The following is a 20,353-nucleotide window of genomic DNA, read 5'->3' on the forward strand; positions in this document are numbered from 1 at the left end:
TGAAGCCAATCTAATCTAGGATTTCTCATTCTGTGAAACAATAACATTTCCTTATTGGTTAAGTGATCATGAATTGGGTTTTTTCTTACATGTAGCCAAAACCATCCTTAACTTGGTCTCCAGGCCTCTCCCCGTAATTCCTGTGATTTTAGCCAAGGGATTGAGTGGATTTGGAGCCGCATGCCCCAGGCTAGCCCAAGAAATAATTTGTTTCTCATTGTTACTCTTTTTCCTTTGGTGCTATTTCTTTTTCTGGCAGGCTTTCTCAGCCCCTTCTGGACAAGCTGTTGATTCCTTCATTTCTCCAAGTATTCCTAACATTTAGCAGGTTCTACTGAGGCTTTAGTGACACACAGGGAGAATTTCAGCACAGTAGAGGCACCCACTTAGAGTTATCTATAAGACATCACTGTCCTAAAAGTTCATGGGCCATTACTGCCAAGAGGAATTTCTTTCGGGCTCTATCCCTCCTTGGGAGTCAGCTTGCTACCATCTCCTCCAGCCTCCAGCTCCATTCTAGTCTCCAGCAGTCTGTTCTAAAACTTCTTACTCTATAAGGTGAAGTATTTTCTTCTCTGTTCTAGACCCTAGGCTAAACCTCAGGCTGAAACTGACCCAGGGAACACTAAAGTGCCCTGAAACAAAGGAGCAAGTATACCTGACAATTATAGGGTTTGTTTTTTTTTTTTCTTTAACAAAACTAAATTCTTCAACTGGGCTCCCTTGTAACCAGTTTTTGGGAAGTTAAAGAGAATATTATAACAAATAATTCTCCTTCTGTCCCAAACAAGCTTCCAGGGATCATGGGATTTCTCCCCACTTCTAGCTACACAATCAATAGTTGCCCCCATGTAAATATATATTTTTAATAACAATTTTATTTGAGATATAATTCACATATCACAAAACTTACCATTTTAAAGTGAATAATTCAGTGGTTTTTAGTACATTCATTCACAAGGTTGTGCAACCATTGTTACTATCTAATTTCAGAACATTTTATCACCCCAAAAAGAAACCCTGTACCCATTAGTAAATTCCTGTTTCCCCCTCCCCCAGCCCCTGGCAACCAGTAATCTTTACAACTGATCTTAAGGGAAAATATTCAGTTTTTCACTATTAAGTATGGTGTTATCTGTGGGGTTTTTGTAGGTGACATTTATCAGGTTGAGAAAGATCCCTTCTCTTCCTAGTCTGTTGAGTGTTTTTATCATGAAAGAGTATGAGATTTTGTCAAATGTTTTTTATGCATCTATTGAGATAATCATGTATTTTTGTCCTTTACCCCGTTAATATGGCATATGACATTGATTGCTGTGTAAATACAAACATGATGTTTTTAACACACTCCATGTTGCTATGTTAAATCATCATATCATATTGGTTTATAAGCTCAGGTGAGCTTCATTTTAAGAAAATTTGATAGACAGCAATACAGACTTACAGAAGTATAGGCTTGGTTACTTAGGTTAACAAATTTTTTTTTTCTCTAAGTTTTTCTGAAGGAAAAAATTCATTGTGAGCATATAAAATATAATGCAAAAATATGTTTAGGCTTTTTAAGGAAATATCTGTTGGTGTCAGTTTCTCTGCAGCTGAGAAAAGCTACAGCATGCATGATGACACGTTGTCCTGGGCAGTGGCCTATCTGGTCAAAATTGTCCCCAGTGCAAAGTCCACTGCCTCCTCGGGGCTTCTCTAAGTCACCAAGACGGCTGTGGAATTGATTTCTGGCCTCTAGGGGGCAGGAGTCTCCTATCTTGGGCTGGAAAAGAGAATGAAGTTTGAATAAAGATAACTGTCCAAGAGTCCACATTTTCCTTCCCTTCTTTCTTTTCTTTTTAAAAAGTTTTCTCCTCCGGAACTGTCTGTGCTGAGAGAAGTTGCCGCAGCAGATCTTGCTCCAGATGTTGAGAGCTGTGCATTCAGCTTGGCCGTCTTCTATTGTTGTCTGACCAGCAAGCCTTCCTTTGGGGAACTTCCCTCCCAGCCCCCCACTGCCCCCAACCCATGTGAGACTCAAAGGGCTGCCAGTCACAGGACTCTATCCCTCTGACCACAGGAGTGACTCAACTCTGAGTCAACTAGACTTTCTCAGGACTTTGGAATCTTGAGTGGGGACACGGAGATGGAAGGCAGTCGGTGCTGAATCATTTGATGTGTTTACCTAGAAAAATGGTTCTCATATGCGGCCCCTGGCCCACCAGCATCAGCGTCTGGGAAAATGTTAGAAATACGGATTCCAGGGTCCCACCGTTCATCAGCTGAATCAGAAATTCTGGGGGTAGGCCCCAGAAACCTCTGTTTTAACAAGCCCTCCAGGTGATTCTGCCTTCTAATGCTGGGAAATTAGAAGTTTCTGCCAGTGGGATTCCCAGAGCTTACCTGGATCTTGTTCTTTCCTGGAACTTGGCTCTCAAGGTCTTCTTTAGATTCTTTGACCTCCTCCGTGTCCTTCTAATAAATTCCTTTTTGGTTTTGTTTTATTTGAGAGAGTCACAGTTGCCTTCTGTTGCTTCCAACCTAAAGGCCCTGACTGATGGCCCTCTCACCTAATTCATAGCTGCACAGACCCTTCTTGAACGATGGGTCTTTGTGCCATTCAGGCTGCACTGTTCAGGTTCACCCTGGTCTTTATTTAGATTCAGCCCCTACCATATTAATTCCATTCTAGGTCAAAGCAGAGCCCAGCAGGGCTTCTGACCAAGCTCTGTGAATGTCCTGCCTGTTAATAGTTCAGGTGCCTCCTCCGCTAATGAAGGCCTTTGTATTTTCCAAGACCTCTTTACAAAAACACCTTCTCCTATTCCAGCACTTATTTGACTCTTCTCTTTTTTCAGCTTAGCTCCAACCCCCTTTTCAACTATTAACGACAAACATTAGTATAATGTGGTTTGTTTTCTATATTAGTTGGGGAACGGAATAGCTGTTTTAATAAAGAGATAAAAAAATACAGGATACTCTAAAAATACATATCTTGTTTAATAGCTGTTGTTGTTGTTGTTTTATCTCTTTAAGCCTATGAGTGGGTCAGCATGAGTCCAGTGGTGAGTAAGTGGCTCTGCCCCACGTGGTCATTTTAAGGACACGGGTTCCCTCTATCTTGTTGCTCTGCCCTCTCCTAGAACATTGTTGAAGCAAGCTCTCCACCAGTACATCTACATTCCCAGCCTGTGGGAAAGGGGGAAAAGAGGGCATAGATGGCTAACATTTCCTTTTAGGATATGATGTAGAAGAAGTGATGCTCATATCAATTCTAGTCACTTTCCAATGGTGAGCACTTGCATGGTCACACCCAGCTAGCCGCAAGGGAGGCTGGAAGGGAGGCTAGCCGCAAGGGAGGCTGGAAGATATGATCTTGAGCTGGGCAGCCATATGCCCTGCTAGTTCTTGGGGTGAAGGTTGCTTTGTTACCAGAAGAAAGAAGGAAATTATGAATAATGAAGGACAGCTAGCAATTCTTTCACATTTTCTAATCTTGAGGTTTTTTTGGTTTTTTTTTTTTAAGCAGAGGTCTTCTTAGAAGCCCATATGATTTAAATTTATTTAGTTAGTTAGTTATGGCTGTGTTGTCTCTTCATTTCTGTGCGAGGGCTTTCCCTAGTTGCGGCAAGCGGGGCCACTCCTCATCACGGTGCGCGGGCCTCTCACTATCGCGGCCTCTCTTGCTGTGGAGCACAGGCTCCAGATGCGCAGGCTCAGTAGTTGTGGCTCACGGGCCTAGTTGCTCCACGGCATGTGGGATCTTCCCAGACCAGGGCTCGAACCTGTGTCCCCTGCATTGGCAGGCAGATTCTCAACCACTGCGCCACCAGGGAAGCCCCTAACCTTGAGCTTCATATTCAAGTGTTGGAAGCTCAGATGCCCTCAGGGACTAGCAGGTGATTAACTGAGTAGCGCAATCCAGGTGTAAGGCTAGAAGGAGTGAGGTGACGGTGACAGTGACAAAGCGGACAGCATGTCCTATCTAAAGGGGGCAAGATCTAGTTGCCTACCCAATGTCCCTGCTCCCTTCTTTGCTAACAGACCTTCAAGTTTGTTTAGGTAGTTGTGTAAGTAGGGTATACATCATGACTTTTGAAGCCAATCATGAAATTTCTGTCTCTAGTGTCCCCAGCCTCCCTTGTAGCTGGGAATGTCCATGTCACTCAGCCAATGAGAGAGTTAGGGAAGTATAGTGGGGGACTTCTGGAGAACCTTTTGCTTTCCTAGTAAAGAGTTAGCCATGACGGGAGCTTCCCCTTAGCTGTTCTTCCTTCTTTGAATGTGTATGTGATTCCTGGAGCTAGGGCAGCCATCTTATGACCATGAGGTGGCAAGCTTGAGGGGAAGGCCTAAAGAACTGTGGTGATACTGAGCCAGAGAGAACCAAGGCCAGAGGCTGCCTACTTTCAGACATCTTGTTATGTGAAAAAAACAAACAAAAAAAGAAACACATACCTGTTTGTTTAAGCAATTTAAAATCAGTTTATCTGAACCTCATGGCCATTCAAAACTGATTAAATCCTTCCAGACTTTTTCTATGTGTATATTTACTTTGTAAAAATGTGAAATACATACACTGCTTTGTAACCTGCTTTCTAGATGTACAATAAATAATGTGCATTATACAATATTAAAATAATGTACAATATTATATATACCTACATCTCTATATATGTACATCTTTCCCTGTCATTTACTACTGTTCAATATTTTTCACTTTAATGACTTCAGAATATCCATTGTAGGACTGTAACACAATGCATTTAATCAATCCTTTATTATTGGACATTCAGGTAGTTTACAGGTTAGTTGTTTTTGTTTTTGAGGGGGATGTTTGCTGTTATAAACAATTCTATAGACCATCCTTGCAACTAACTTACAAACTTCTAAATATATCCTTGTAATTACTTTCCTGATTATTTCCTTAATTTTCTAGAAATGCAGTGACTGGGTGAAAAGGTAATAAATAGCACACTCTCTTAATTAAAATGATACACTTGCCTTTGGTTCCATTTCTGCTACAGGGAATAACCAGTCATTCATTTATTCATTATCCATTCACTTAACAAGCCCCAGAGGCCTGTGCTAGTCACTAAGGAGCACTAAGATGTGAGTAAATTGTGGTTCCTGTCTTCAAAGCACTCATAATGGACTGGCAGGGACAGGCAGGACAACAGGCAGTGACAAGATGGAGCGGGAGTGACATTTGTAGTAGGCAGCTTCGGACAAGGTTCCAAATGACCCCCACCTGCTGGTATTTATGACTTTGTGTAATTCCCTACATGTGAGTGTGAGCTGGACCTAGTGAGTTGTTTCTAATGAATGGAATATGACCAAAGTGATAGGATGTCACCTCTGTGATTAGGTTACAAAGGACTGTGACTGCCACTTTGCTGCCACTCTGTCTCTTGCCCTCTCATCTGCTCACTCTGATGAAGCCAGCTGCCATGCTTGCTTGATGGAGAGGTCTACATGGCAAGGAACTGAGGGAGGCCTCCGGCCAGCAGCTCTTGAGGAATTGAGGCCTCAGTCCAACAGCCTATGAGGAACTGAATCCTGCCAACAATCATGTGAGCTGGGAAGCCGATCTCTTCCAGCTGAGCCTTAAGACAAACCATGCCCGGACGCCTGATCCACAGAAATGGTGAGATAATGCCTATGGTTCTAAGCCATTACATTTTAGAGAAATGTGTTATGGAGCATTAGATAACTAATGCACAGGTGGAGTGGTCAATATAAGCGCAGTGTGTGACAGACGACAGGTGCACACGTGAAGGTGAGGCACTGAACCACTGTGGCAGGGAAGGGCTGCATCTGGTAAGATGTCTGAGAGGAGAGCAGGCTGGCATTGCGTTTTGCAGGCTAAAAAGGCATTAGTTAGGAGAAGAAGGCATTGCCAGGCAGAGTTTGCAGAACAATCAAGCTTTGTGACCGTTTCTCAGATCTGTTACCAGCTCACTTGTCACACCATCGATTGGAAGTAAATTTACTTGATTAGAGGTGAAATCAACAGAGCTTCAGGGTCCCTCACCAGCATATACCATTCAAAGCCCAGGAAGGGCCCTAGCAATTTTGTGGTAATAATTTTGCATTCTTTTTCTTACAGAAATCCCCCGACTTCAGGTCATGCCTCAGTGGACCCGCCAAGACCCTTCCACTGTCACCCACCACTCACCCCTCCCAATCTACAACATTGACCTACCACTGTACGTATTTTATTTTGTTTGGCTTCGTCTCTTCGGAAACTTGTTTCTCAGAAGCCCAGGCTTCCCCTCCTGCCTTCACTTCCTTAACCTAAACAATCTAGGTTCTATAGACTTTCTTCACAGGCCCTTTTCTCTAACTCTTTAATCATCTTTACTGCTGTTTTTAAAGTGTCTCAGAGTTTTCCCTTAGGTAGTAGTGCCCAGAATGTATGTGCTTTTCTAAGCAGCAAGTCTGGCTCCTGACCAGATGGCATCTGAGCAGGGCCACTTTGCGGCTGGCTGAGTCCCAGGAACCGCCTCTCTTTCCTGTGTTGCCCCACCCCCAACTGCAGAATGACTAAGGTTCAGAGAAGCAAAAGGAGTGACTAGGGAAAGGGTAGAAAATGCAATAGGAGAGGGGAAGCCTTGCTTCCTTAGGGGTGGGACCTCTCTTTTAGGATGCTAATGGTAGTACTTCAAGACAGTGATGGTCTGCTAGGGGGAAGGAAACTGACATTACCCTTGCCTACTCTGTGCCAGGCACATGGGCTTTCCAGTTGCTATCTCGTGGATTCCTCACTACATCCCTACAGGTTAAGAGCCAGACTCTTCATGTTATAGCTGAGGAAATTAAGGTTCGGAGTTGAGACGTAGTATGCACGCCTCACAGCCAGCAAGAGCAGGGTCAGGCCCAGCTGACTTGAGGCCCAGGCTCCAGCCCCACCTCGTGACCTCTCCATCTTTTACTGGTGCTCCCAGGGGCATAATCACCTACATTCAAGTTCTCGATGAAAACTGGTGGGCATTGCAGCAAAACTTTACCTGGAAATAAGTTTTATAAATGAAAACGTCAGGCAAGCTAAATTCTTGTTTCTGGAAGATCTGTCTAAATGAAGAAGACCCACCAGTGAACTGGGAACCCTCCCAGGGTTTGGATTCACTTCTAGAGAGAGAAAAAAAAAAAAAATTGACAAGAGAAGGCAGGAGATCTAGACCCCAAAGTACAAAATCGGGGTTGAAAGGCTGGACAGACTACAGTGTGGGGATAACAATGAAAGTAAGAAAATAAGAACTGTTGTTTATCAAGTGCTTACAAAGTGCCATGCACTGTGCTTGATGCTTTCTATAGGTTAGTGCATCTTATCCTCACAACAAGCCTGCTATAAAGGTAGGGTTATCATTCCTAATTTTAGGTTGGGAGCCTGAAGATGAAGAAACTTACTCACGGGCAGGCAGTGGTGATGCAGGGACTTGAACCTAGGTGTATCTGGCTCCAAAAGCCATGCTTATATCCTTTAGGCTTTACTAGGTCAAGGCGAATGGGAGCGGGAGAAATCTACTTTCTGTCGATGAAGTTAACACGGCGAAGCGGGGGTTAGCAGGTGCCATAACTTGGGAGTGTGTGGCACAGAAGTGGCTACGGCTCTCCCGGACCCAGTTCTTGCGGGTAGCAGAGGTGACTCAGGAGACCCTTGAGAGCCAGGAACTGGGTGCTGTGGAAGGTGTCTGCAAAGGAGGCTCTTGGGTCCAGAGTGGGTGGAGAGAAGCAGAGTCTCTCAGCATCTATTGACCGCTCTCTGGATTGGCTCAGGAACTTGAAAGGGAGGGGCTTAGGCCGCTGGGATGCTGATCTGAGGCTGGACCAGGAAGCTGGAGCTCGCTCGCCCTCCAGGTGCTACGGCCCCAGTGCTGTAGTCAAACGTCTGAGTTTGGATCCTGCCCCTCCTCCTTCTAGGTCTACGACTTAGAGATTTAACAATCTTGAGCCCCAGGTTTCTGTAGTACAGATAATCAGAGTATATACAACCAAATAATAGATAATAAATTTGCCGTTGGGAGAATTCAGTGAGGTGACGGATATGAAGGACTAACTCGGCGCCTAGGGCGGTGTGCTCTTGGTAAACGGCAGCCATATTATCGCGAGATTCCATCCTCTGCTGAAGCGGTGAAGCTTTTTCTGCTTTCAGCTTGCTTTCACTCCCATTGCCTACTTTGGTAGTAAAGTGAGACTGCATTCCAGGGAAGGAGTAAATTTAATATGTCTCTCACCTTTCACTTGTTCAAACTCTGAATTTTTAAATTGTTTTTATGGTTCACAGCTCACTTCACAATTGTAATTTGTCTCCGGCCTGGAAGATTTTAACCCTCCTATAAAAGCAATAGATTTTTCATGCTAGGCATTTTCTTTGTAGGTGTTCTTTCTTCTGTAGGTGTTTTTTTGTTTTTGTTTGCTTTTTGTGTGTTTGTTTTTTGTAAAAAAAAAAAACATTGGATTGGTGTTAAAATGGTTCACTAGTCAAAGTCAGTGACCAATTCTGGTCTTCATGACAACAACAATATTTTATTGGAAAGAATGGGTTAGCTCACTGAGGCAAAAGCTAAATGGCAAGCCTCAGAAAAAGCACACAGGGTAGCTCTAGGGAGTTGGGAAGCAGGAAGTGCTGAGCAGTACCTCCAGGCACTATCAGGTGTGCCTTGTGTTAATCTACCCTGGGTTAAATTCTTACAAGGGAACGCTTGATTGACCTGACGTGGGCTGTGCACCTACCCCCTTGGTTCAGGGAAGGAGAGGACACCTAGACTGAAATTTAGAATAAGTGGGCATACACTGGGGGAGGGTAATGCCCAGAAGGTAAATGGAAGTGCTGTTACAGGAAGAGGGGTATGTGTGCTGGGTGAGCACGACTAGCAAGTGTTCCCTACAAATACTGTTCTCCCTGTGATGAAATATCAAGGTTCTGGATTTTTCTAGTATTCTCAAATATGCACAATAGTTGAAAGGATAAAACAATGAGCACACATCTACCCTTCCTCTAAATTCAACAACTACTAACGTTTTGCTACATTTGCTTTATTTTTTTTAATTTTTATTTATTTATTTTTGGCTGCGTTGGGTCTTCGTTGCTGCGCAGGCTTTCTCTAGCTGTGGAGAGTGGGGGCTACTCTTCATTGTGGTGTGCGGGCTTCTGATTGTGGTGGCTTCTCTTGTTGCGGAGCACGGGCTCTAGGCGCACTGGCTTCAGTAGTTGTGGCGCACAGGCTTAGTTGCTCTGTGGCATGTGGGATCTTCCCGGACCAGGGATCGAACCCGTGTACCCTGCGTTGGCAGGCGGATTCTTAACCACTGTGCTACCAGGAAAGTCCTGCTACATTTGCTTTAATTTCTCTCTGCATTTTAAAAATTTTGTGAACTATTTGAAAGCCATAGATATCATGGCCCTTTAGCCTTTAAATAGTGAAAAATTCATGTATCTCCGGAGGATAACAACACTTGTCTACATAAATGCAATACTCACTACCACACCTAAGAAAGTTAATACATATTCTATAATATCTTCTAATTGCAAGTTCATGTTCAAATTTCCTCAACTGATACAAGAATATGTTTTATAGATTTTTTTCCAGATCAGGATTGAATTAAAGTTCACTCATTGCACTTGGTTTTAGGGTCTCTCTATTCTCTTTTATTTATTTATTTTTTGGCTGCACCGCGTGGCTTGTGGAATCTTAATTCCTCGACCAGGGATTTAACCTGGGCCCACAGCAGTGAAAGGGACAAGTCCTAACCACTGGGCCTCCAGGGAATTCCCTCTATTTTCTTTAAATCTAGAGCAATTCCTCTACATTTTTGGATTTTTCATGTCATTGATGTTTTAATCCAGGTTAGTTGTCTTTTAGAAAATATTACATTGTTTCCTTTGAACTGCTTTTCTTTGTATAGTATTTTTTTATTATGGTAAAATATGCATAACATAAAAGTTGCCATCTTAACTGTTTTTAAGTGAAGAATTCAGTGACATTAAGTATATTGCCAAGGTTGTACGCCATCACAACTATCTATTTCCAGAACTTTTTCATCATCCCAAAGAGAAACTCTGTACCAATAAACAATAAGTCCCCATTCTCCCTTCCCCCAGCTCCTGGTAACCTTGGTAACCTCTATTCTACTTTCTGTCTCTATGAATTTGCCTATTCTAGGCACCTCATCAGGTGGAATCATACAGTATTTGTTCTTTGTGTTTGACTTATTTCAGTTGACATAATGTTTTCAAAGCTCATCCGTGTTGTAGCATGTATCAGAATTTCATTCTTTGTATTGCTTTTTAAAGTTAATCTGTTAGAGTTTTATATTTAATCTTTTATAAGATAACTTTTTCACATGAAGGAAAGTATTTACATGCATTATCAAATTTAAGAGACTCTGCCTAGACTTTTATACTTGTCAAGTTAATTAGATCTAGATCAGTGAGGTCATAGGGGGTTAATTTATCACCAAACTGGAATAAAATTAACCTTCTATAACAAAAATTGTTTACAGCTTTAAATGAATAACCACTGTTTTCTACAACAAACATTCTTTTTAAAATGTAGCTTTCTAAAAAAAATGTAGTTTTCTATAGTAAGAATTATTAGCCTCAGGGTTACAAGTAAATACTTCCTGGAATCATTAAAACAAACATTCCAATATTATAGAAAAGCTCTTTGTCTTTTTAATTAAAAGACTTAGACAGTCTTTTTATAATGACATGATTTGGAAGCCATTTGGATCTGTCTTAAATTTTACAGTAACTCCTATGTAAAAATTCACTAGCCTTCTTCCTTATCTTTCTAAACAAAGGAGGATGGATAATCCGGTGTTGGCATTCTCTAAAGCACTTAGATTAATAGTTTCTCATCTTCTCAAGTTTCCTGATAAAGATCAGACCTTTATGGTTTATTATAATGTTTTCTGTATCTCTAAACTCATGAAAACTTCATAATGTATCTTCTATTTCTCCATTCTATTTTGATTTTTAATCACTTATATAGATAGATATCTGACATAATTCTAAGCACTTTACATATATTTAATGCTCATACAACCCTATAAGGGCTTTCTTCTCCTTCTCTCCTTCCCTCTCCTCCTCCTCCTCCTTCTTCTTCGATAAGTGGTTTTTAAAATCTCCTTTTTAGGGCTTCCCTGGTGGCGCAGTGGTTGGTAGTCCGCCTGCCGATGCAGGGGACACGGGTTCGTGCCCTGGTCCGGGAGGATCCCACATGCTGCTGAGCGGCTGGGCCCGTGAGCCATGGCCGCTGGGCCTGCGCGTCCGGAGCCTGTGCTCTGCAACGGGAGAGGCCGCAGCGGTGAGAGGCCCGCGTACTGCAAAAAAAAAAAAATCTCCATTTTAAAGGTGAGAAAAATGAGGCACTGAGAAAGTACTTGACCTGCCTAGTGTCACACAGCGGTGGAATAGCCAGGGAGTTCTGGGAGATCGGACACAATCTCTTTCCAGAGCCTTTGTTCTTAACCTCTATATATTCTCACTATAGTAAAAAAAAAAAAAAAAAAAAAAGCAAACTTTACGGATACATACAACATAGAAATTAAGTCTCTTTAATCCTACCCACAAGAAATATTCAGTGCTAACAGTTTATGTTTTAATTTTAAATCTAGTTATAGAGTACAAATACACAGATAACAACATTTTTGGTGGAAGTTATAGTCAAAATTAAAAGCAAGTATTAATCCATTATGTGGTTGGCAGGAAACTTCCAAGAGGCTTCAGTCTGACCCAGCTCAAGCTATCCAACTGGACAGGGCTAAGGGGTGGGGATGGCTCAGCTTAGCTGTGGGCAGCTGGCAATGATCCCCATAGCAGGTGGCCACTTGAACAGGAGGGGAACAACAAGTAGGAACAGGGGGCCAAAGTGGGTGAGATTAATATTAAATAGGGTGAAAGCAGGGGCAGAAACCAGGTATCCCAGATGAGTCCAGCCAGAAAGGAAAGTAAAGCAAGGGGCTGGGCTGTGGGTTTAGTGTTGCCCATGAAGACAGGTCACAGTTATATGGCGTCCCAAGGCTGTGCCAAGACAAATGCTACTAGACATCTGTGCGAGAACATACTGTCTCAAGTATGTTAATCAAAATAGAAAGGCATCCTAGTAGAAGAGTGCTGGACATGGCAGGGTTATGACCATGAGTGGGAATCAGGCAACCAGAAATGGTTAGAGTGGGGGCCATTACAGATAGTACGAGAATGGGTATACACAAGGGCCTAAGTCAGCGGTTCTCAAATGTTTTTATTTCAGGATCCCTTAACACTCCTAAAAATTATTTAGGACCCCCAAAGAATTTTTGTTTATATGGGTTACAGCTATTAATATTTTCTCTTTTAGAAATTAAAACAGAAATTTTAAAAATAAAGAATACACCAGCATGTATTCCAGTTAGCCATCAGAACAATGATGGCATCACTGAGTCTCTGGAAAACACCACACTTTCTGAGAGAATAAGGGTAAAAAAATAAAATGCTGCATTAATATTATTTTTAATTTCACTTACTCCCTGATAGTGGCTCAGAGACCTCCATACTTTAAGAACAACCAGTCCAGATACTATGTAGCCTCTTATATTTGTGTAGTACTGTATAGTTTACAAAACTCTGTGAATTAGGACTAGTATTCTTATTCCCACTTCAGAGCTTTAAAGCACACTGCCATGGAGCAGGGGAGGAACTAGGCTGTCCTGTCTCTCAAGAGCTAATGCTGAGATGGTACCTTGGGTCCCTTGGTTGCTGCGATGGCACTTTCCAAGCTTCATGTGATTCCCGGGACTTGCTCTCTGGTCTAACACTTGGCTTTCTCTCTACCAGGGGCCTGGTTAGGTTCACCCTGTGCCTGGAAAGCTGCAGAGCTGTCTGGGAGGGGCTAAAGGCAAGAACATCAGATGCTCCGATTTGCACGTGTGGGATTCTAATGTAATCATTAGATGAATATAGAGGGTCTACCTAGAAGGCAGAGATGGTGGGAACTGAGTATTTTCATTCTAATATCATACCTTCTCAGTCAGTTTTCAGCACAGGCAACAGAAATCTTTCTAGGTGTTTAAAGCAGAAAGCAATTAATTTCAGGAAATTGAATGCTTACAAAATCATTGTAAATCATTGAAAATCTGGAGGAGAGAGAATCAGAGGTCAACTCAAAAATCACTAATTTCAAGAACATAGTCATACTTCTCTACAATTAAGATTCAGGGGTCGGAAAGCTGGGATTGGGTAGCTCTCCTTTGGTGGCCACTGTTGCTACAGCTGCCTTCCCAACTCATGGAGCTGGAGACTGGAAATGGAAAGACTGCTGCAGGGAAACCCCATGTCTCCAGTGATGACCCTATTGGCCAGTAGAAATGGCCAAAGTGCAGGAAAATGGTCTCTTCCTCATTTCCACCTTGTAAATCTTACCCAAGTGCATCTAACTGGCAATACCTAGCTTTCATCCAGAATCCTAGCTGGGGTTTCCCTGGTGGCACAGTGGTTGAGAGTCCGCCTGCCGATGCAGGGGATACGGGTTCGTGCCCCGGTCCGAGAAGATCCCACATGCCACGGAGCGGCTGGGCCCGTGAGCCATGGCCGTTGAGCCTGCGTGTCCGGAGCCTGTGCTCCGCAATGGGAGAGGCCACAACAGTGAGAGGCCCGCGTACCGCAAAAAACAAGAAATAAAAACAAACAAACAAAAAAAAAAAAACAGAAAAAACCCCAACAGAATCCTAGCTGAAAGGGAGCCTGAGAAATGCCATCTTTAACCTTCTCACTTCTGCAATATAAAAAGGCTCACTAGAAGTAAGTGGGAATAGATGTTTAACCCCAACTGAAGCTAGTCAACTCACTAGATTTCTGACTATGGATTGACTGGAATGTGAGCTCCATGCAGGCAGAGGTTTTTGTCTGATTTGTTTTCTGCTGTGTCCTCAGAGCCTAAAATATTACAAACTAGTTGCTAAATAAATGGGTAGATACACATCAAAATGAATGTCTCCTCAGGAGCTCTTCGGGTGAACATCAGAAAGATAACAATAGTGGCAAGAGGTCCAAGTTACTCTGACAGTGTCTGGGGTCTATGTTGCCTTCCTTGAATCTAGATGAGCTTTATGATTGTTTTGACCAGTGGATGGAAGTGATGCTGTGTCAGTTTCCAGGCTGGCCTTAAAAGAAATGCAGCTTCCAGGACCTGTCTCTGCCATGTAAAAAGTTCAACTACCCTGATGGACAGACCATGTGGAGAGACTCTGAGACTACACAGCTAAACCCAGCCTTTCAGTCATTCCCATCAAGTGCCAGGCATATGAGTAAGACTGTGTTGGACCATCCAGATCAGCCTAGCTGCCAGTTAGAACATTACCAATGAACTCTGATTCATTCCAGATGGAAGAAAGGAATCACCCAAATCAGGACTGCCCAAATTCCTGACTCAAAACTTGTGAGATATTATACAGTGGTTGTTTTAAACCACTGAGTTTTGTTACATAGCAATAGATAACCAGAATACACTTCAAGTGTGATATTAATGAATACAAAGCTGCCTGTGGTAAAGATGCAGAAAATGTTCCATTTATATCTCATGTAGATTTCCAGGGTCATAATTTTAATCCTGTCTGGTGAGATGTACTAGAACACCCTAGTTTTGTTCAAGAATTATTCTCTACAGAGCAACAGATCTTGGGTATTTCCAAATGATACTGATTTGTTGGGGAAAAATATGAATAATAGTAACTGTATGGAAAAGATGTCTGTGGTTAAAGTAAAGATAACATACTCAGGAGACTGGAAATGCTTTGCTCTAAAGACAGCAATGGGGGGCTTCCCTGGTGGCACAGTGGTTAAGAATCCGCCTGCCAATGCAGGGGACACGGGTTCCAGCCCTGGTCTGGGAAGATTCCCACATGCCACTGAGCAACTAAGCTGGTGTACCACAACTACTGAGCCTGCACTCTAGAGCCTGCAAGCCACAACTACCGAGCCCACGTGCCACACTACTGAAGCCTGTGCACCTAGAGCCCATGCTCCACAACAAGAGAAGCCACGACAATGAGAAGCCCACACACCACAAGAGAGAGTAGCCCCCGCTTACCGCAACTAGAGAAAGCCCATGCACAACAATGAAGACCCAACACAGCCATAAATAAATAAATAAACAAACAAACAAACAAATAAATAAATAAATAGAAAGACAGCAATGAGATTTGGTTCAAGATTGCAGAGTAGAAGGACGTGCTGTCACTCCCTCTTGTGAGAGCACCGGAATCACAGCTAACTGCTGAACAATCATCAATAGGAAGACACTGGAACTCACCAAAAAAGATATCACACATCCAAAGATAAGGAGAAGCCACAATGAGACAGTAGGAGGAAAGCAATTGCAATAAAATCAAATCCTGTAACTGCTGGGTGGGTGACTCACGACTGGAGAACACTTATACCACAGAAGTCTACCCACTGGAGTGAAGGTTCTGAGCCCCACGTCAGGCTTCCCAACCTGGGGGACCGGCAATGGGAGGAGGAATTCCTAGAGAATCAGACTTTAAAGGCTAGCAGGATTTGATTGCAGAGCTTCGACAGGACTGGGGGAAACAGAGACTCCACTCTTGGAGGGCGTTCACAAAATAGTGTGCACATCAGGACCTAGAGGAAGGAGCAGTGACCCCATAGGAGACTGAACCAGATGTATCTGCTAGTGTTGGAGGGTTTCCTGCAGAGGTGGGCAGTGGCTGTGGCTCACCGTGAGGACAAGGACACTGGCAGCAGAAGTTCTGGGAAGTACTTCTTGGCATGAGCCCTCCCAGAGTCTGCCATTAGCCCCATGAAAGAGCCCGGGTAGGATCCAGTGTTGGGTCGCCTCAGGCCAAACAACCAACAGGGAGGGAACACAGCCCCACCCAACAGCAGACAAGCAGATTAAGTTTTACTGAGCTCTGCCCACCAGAGCAATAGCCAGCTCTACCCACTACCAGTCCCTCCCATCAGGAAACTTGCATAAGCCTCTTAGATAGCCTCAACCACCAGAGGGAAGACAGCAGAAGGAAGAAGAACTACAGTCCTGCAGCCTGTGGAACAAAAACCACATTCACAGAAATATAGACAAGATGAAAAGGCAGAGGGCTATGTACAAGATGAAGGAACAAGATAAAACCCCAGAAAAACAACTAAATGAAGTGGAGATAGGCAACCTTCCAGAAAAAGAATTCAGAATAATGATAATGAAGATGATCCAGGACCTCGGAAAAAGAATGGAGGCAAAGATCAAGAAGATGCAAGAAATGTTTAACAAAGACCTAGAAGAATTAAAGAACAAACAGAGATGAACAATACAATAATTGAAATGAAAACTACACTAGAAGGAATCAATAGCAGAATAACTGAGGCAGAAGAACGGATAAGTGACCTAAAAGACAGAACGGTGGAATTCACTGCTGCGGAACAGAATAAAGAAAAAAGAATGAAAAGAAATGAAGACAGCCTAAGAGACCTCTGGGACAATATTAAACACGACAACATTTGCATTATAGAGGTCCTAGAAGGAGAAGAGAGGGAGAAAGTACCCAAGAAAATATTTGAAGAGATTATAGTCGAAAACTTCCCTAACATGGGAAAGGAAATAGCCACCAAAGTCCAGGAAGCACAGAGAGTCCCAGGCAGGATAAACCCAAAGAGAAACACACTGAGACACACAGTAATCAAATGGGAAAAAATTAAAGACAAAGAAAAATTATTGAAAGCAATAAGGGAAAGATGACAAATAACATGTAAGGGAACTCCCATTAGGTTAACAGCTGATTTCTCAGCAGAAACTTTACAAGCCAGAAGGGAGAGGCATGATATACTTAAAGTGATGAAAGGGAAGAACCTACAACCAAGATTACTCTACCCTGCAAGGATCTCATTCAGTTTCAGTGGAGAAATCAAAAGCTTTACAGACAAGAAAAAGCTAAGAGAATTCAGCACGACCAAACCAGCTCTACAACAAATGCTAAAGGAACTTCTCTAAGTGGGAAACACAAGAGAAGAAAAGGACCTACAAAAAACAAACCCAAAACAATTAAGAAACTGGTCATAGGAACATACATATTGATAATTACCTTAAATGTAAATGGATTAAATGCTCCAACCAAAAGACACAGGCTTGCTGAATGGATACAAAAACAAGACCCATATATACGCTGTCTACAAGAGACCCACTTCAGACCTAGGGACACATACAGACTGAAAATGAGGGGATGGAAAAAGATATTCCATGTAAATGGAAATCAAAAGAAAGCTGGAGTAGCAATACTCATATCAGATAAAATAGACTTTAAAATAAAGAATGTTACAGGAGACAAGGAAGGACACTACATAATGATCAAGGGATCAATCCAAGAAGAAGATATAACAATTATAAATATATATGCACCCAACATCAGAGTACCTCAATACATAAGGCAACTCTTAACAGCTATAAAAGAGGAAATCGACAGTAACACAATAATTATGGGGAACGTTAACACCTCACTTATACCAATGGACAGATCATCCAAAGTGAAAATAAACAAGGAAACAGAAGCTTTAAAAAGCACAGTAGACCAGATAGATTTAATTGATATTTATAGGACACTCCATCCAAAAACAGCAGATTACACTTTCTTCTCAAGTGCGCACGGAACATTCTCCAGGATAGATCACACCTTGAGCCACAAATCAAGCCACAGTAAATTAAGGAAAATTGAAATCATATCAAGAATCTTTTCTGACCATAACACTATGAGTTTAGAAATCAATTACAGGAAAAAAACGTAAAAAACACAAACACATGGAGGCTAAACGATACATTACTAAATAACCAAGAGATCACTGAAGAAATCAAAGAGGACATTAAAAAATATCTGGGAACAAATGACAATGAAAACACGATGATCCAAAACCAACGGGTTGCAGCAAAACCAGTTCTAAGAGGGACGTTTTTTTGTTTTTTTTGTGGTACACAGGCCTCTCACTCTTGTGGCCTCTCCCGTTGCGGAGCACAGGCTCCGGATGCGCAGGCTCAGCGGCCATGGCTCACGGGCCCAGCAACTCCGCGGCATGTGGGATCTTCCCGGGCCGGGGCACGAACCCGTGTCCCCTGCATCGGCAGGCGAACTCTCAACCACTGCGCCACCAGGGAAGCCCTAAGAGGGAAGTTTATAGCAATACAATCCTACCTCAAGAAACAACAAACATCTCAAATAAACAATCTAACCTTACACCTATAGGACCTAGAGAAAGAAGAACAAAGAAAACCCAAAGTTAGTAGAAGGAAAGAAATTATAAAGATCAGAGCAGAAATAAATGAAATAGAAACAAAGAAAACAATAGCAAAGATCAATAAAACTAAAGGCTGGTTCTTTGAGAAGATAAAAACAATTGATAAACCATTAGCCAGACTCATCAAGAAAAAGAGGGAGAGGACTCAAATCAATAAAATTGGAAATGAAAAAGGAGAAGTTACAACAGGCACTGCAGAAACCCAAAGCATCCTAAGAGATTACTACAGACAACTTTATGCCAATAAAATGGGCAACCTGGAAGAAATGGACAAATTCTTAGAAAGGTATAACCTTCCAAGACTGAACCAGGAAGAAATAGAAAATATGAACAGACCAATCACAAGTAATGAAATTGAAACTGTGATTAAAATCTTCCAACAAACAAAAGTCCAGGACCAGATGGCTTCACAGGTGAATTTTATCAAACGTTTAGAGAAGAGCTAACACCCATCCTTCTCAAACTCTTCCAAAAAATTGCAGAGGAAGGAATACTCCCAAACTCATTCTATGAGGCCACCATCACCCTGATACCAAAACTAGAAAAAGATACTACAAAAAAAGAAAATTACAGACCAATATCACTGATGAGTATAGATGCAAAAATCCTCAACAAAATACTAACAAACAGAATCCAACAACACATTAAAAGGATCATACACCATGATCAAGTGGGATTTGTCCCAGGGATGCAAGGATTCTTCAATATACACAAATCAATCAATGTGATACACCATATTAACAGATTGAAGAATAAAAACCATATGATCATCTCAATAGATGCAGGAAAAGCTTTTGACAAAATTTAACACCCATTAATGATAAAACTCTCCAGAAAGTGGGCACAGAGGGAACCTACCTCAACATAATAAAGGCCATATACAACAAACCCACAGCTAACAACATTCACAATGGTGAAAAACTGAAAGCATTTCCTCTAAGATCAGGAACAAGACAAGGATGTCCACTCTCACCACTATGATTCAACATAGTTTTGGAAGTCCTAGCCACGGCAATCAGAGAAGAAAAAGAAAAAAAGGAATACAAATTGGAAAAGAAGAAGTCAAACTGTCACTGTTTTCAGATGACATGATACTTTACATAGAGAATCCTAAAGATGCCACCAGATAACTACTAGAGCTAATCAACGAATTTGGTAAAGTTGCAGGATACAAAATTAATGCACAGAAATCTCTTGCATTCCTATACACTAATGATAAAACGTCTGAAAGAGAAATTAAGGAAGCACTCCCATTTACCACTGTAGCAAAAAGAATAAAATACCTAGGAATAAACTTACCTAAGGAGACAAAAGACCTGTATGCAGAAAACTACAAGACACTGAAGAAAGAAATTAAAGATGATACACACAGATGGAGAAATATACCATGTTCTTGGATTGGAAGAATCAATATTGTGAAAATGACTATACTACCCAAAGCAATCTACAGATTCAATGCAATCCCTATCAAATTACCAATGACATTTTTTTACAGAACTAGAACAAAAAATCTTAAAATTTGTATGGAGACACAAAAGACCCAAACAGCCAAAGCAGTCTTGAGGGAAAAAAACGGAGTTGGAGGAATCGGACTCCCTGACATCAGACTATACTACAAAGCTACAGTAGTCAAGACAATGTTGTACTGGCACATAAACTGATATATAGATCAATGGAACAGGAAAGAAAGCCCAGAGATAAACCCACACACCTATGGTCAAATAATCTATGACAAAGTGGCAAGGATATACAATGGAGACAAGACAGTCTCTTCAATAAGTGGTGCTGGGAAAACTGGACAGCTGCATGTAAAAGAATGAAATTAGAACACTCCCTAACAGCATACACAAAAATAAACTCAACATGGATTAGAGGCCTAAATATAAGACTGGACACTATAAAAGTCTTAGAGGAAAACACAGGAAGAACACTCTTTGACATAAATCACAGCAAGATCTTTTTTGATCCACCTCCTAGAGACATGGAAATAAAAACAAAAATAAACAAATGGGACCTAATGAAACTTAAAAGCTTTTGCACAGCAAAGGAAACTACTAACAAGATGAAAAGACAACCCTCAGAATGGGAGAAAAT

General features: G+C 41.9%; 1 protein-coding gene across 2 annotated transcripts in view; it reads left to right on the top strand.

The window, feature by feature from the left end:
• EYA3 (EYA transcriptional coactivator and phosphatase 3) overlaps positions 1-20,353 on the top strand; it is a 147,253-nt gene that overhangs the window by 14,115 nt on the left and 112,785 nt on the right. For both annotated transcript variants that reach the window (XM_029229429.1, XM_029229430.1), the window contains exons 2-3: positions 5,351-5,629; positions 6,092-6,191. The gene's annotated coding sequence lies outside the window, so the exon portion shown is untranslated. The remainder of the gene's footprint in view (positions 1-5,350; positions 5,630-6,091; positions 6,192-20,353) is intronic.

The sequence above is a fragment of the Monodon monoceros genome, unplaced genomic scaffold, assembly GCF_005190385.1.
Source record: "Monodon monoceros isolate NGI ecotype Baffin Bay Population unplaced genomic scaffold, NGI_Narwhal_1 Super_Scaffold_18, whole genome shotgun sequence".
NCBI classification, from domain to species: domain Eukaryota; kingdom Metazoa; phylum Chordata; class Mammalia; order Artiodactyla; family Monodontidae; genus Monodon; species Monodon monoceros.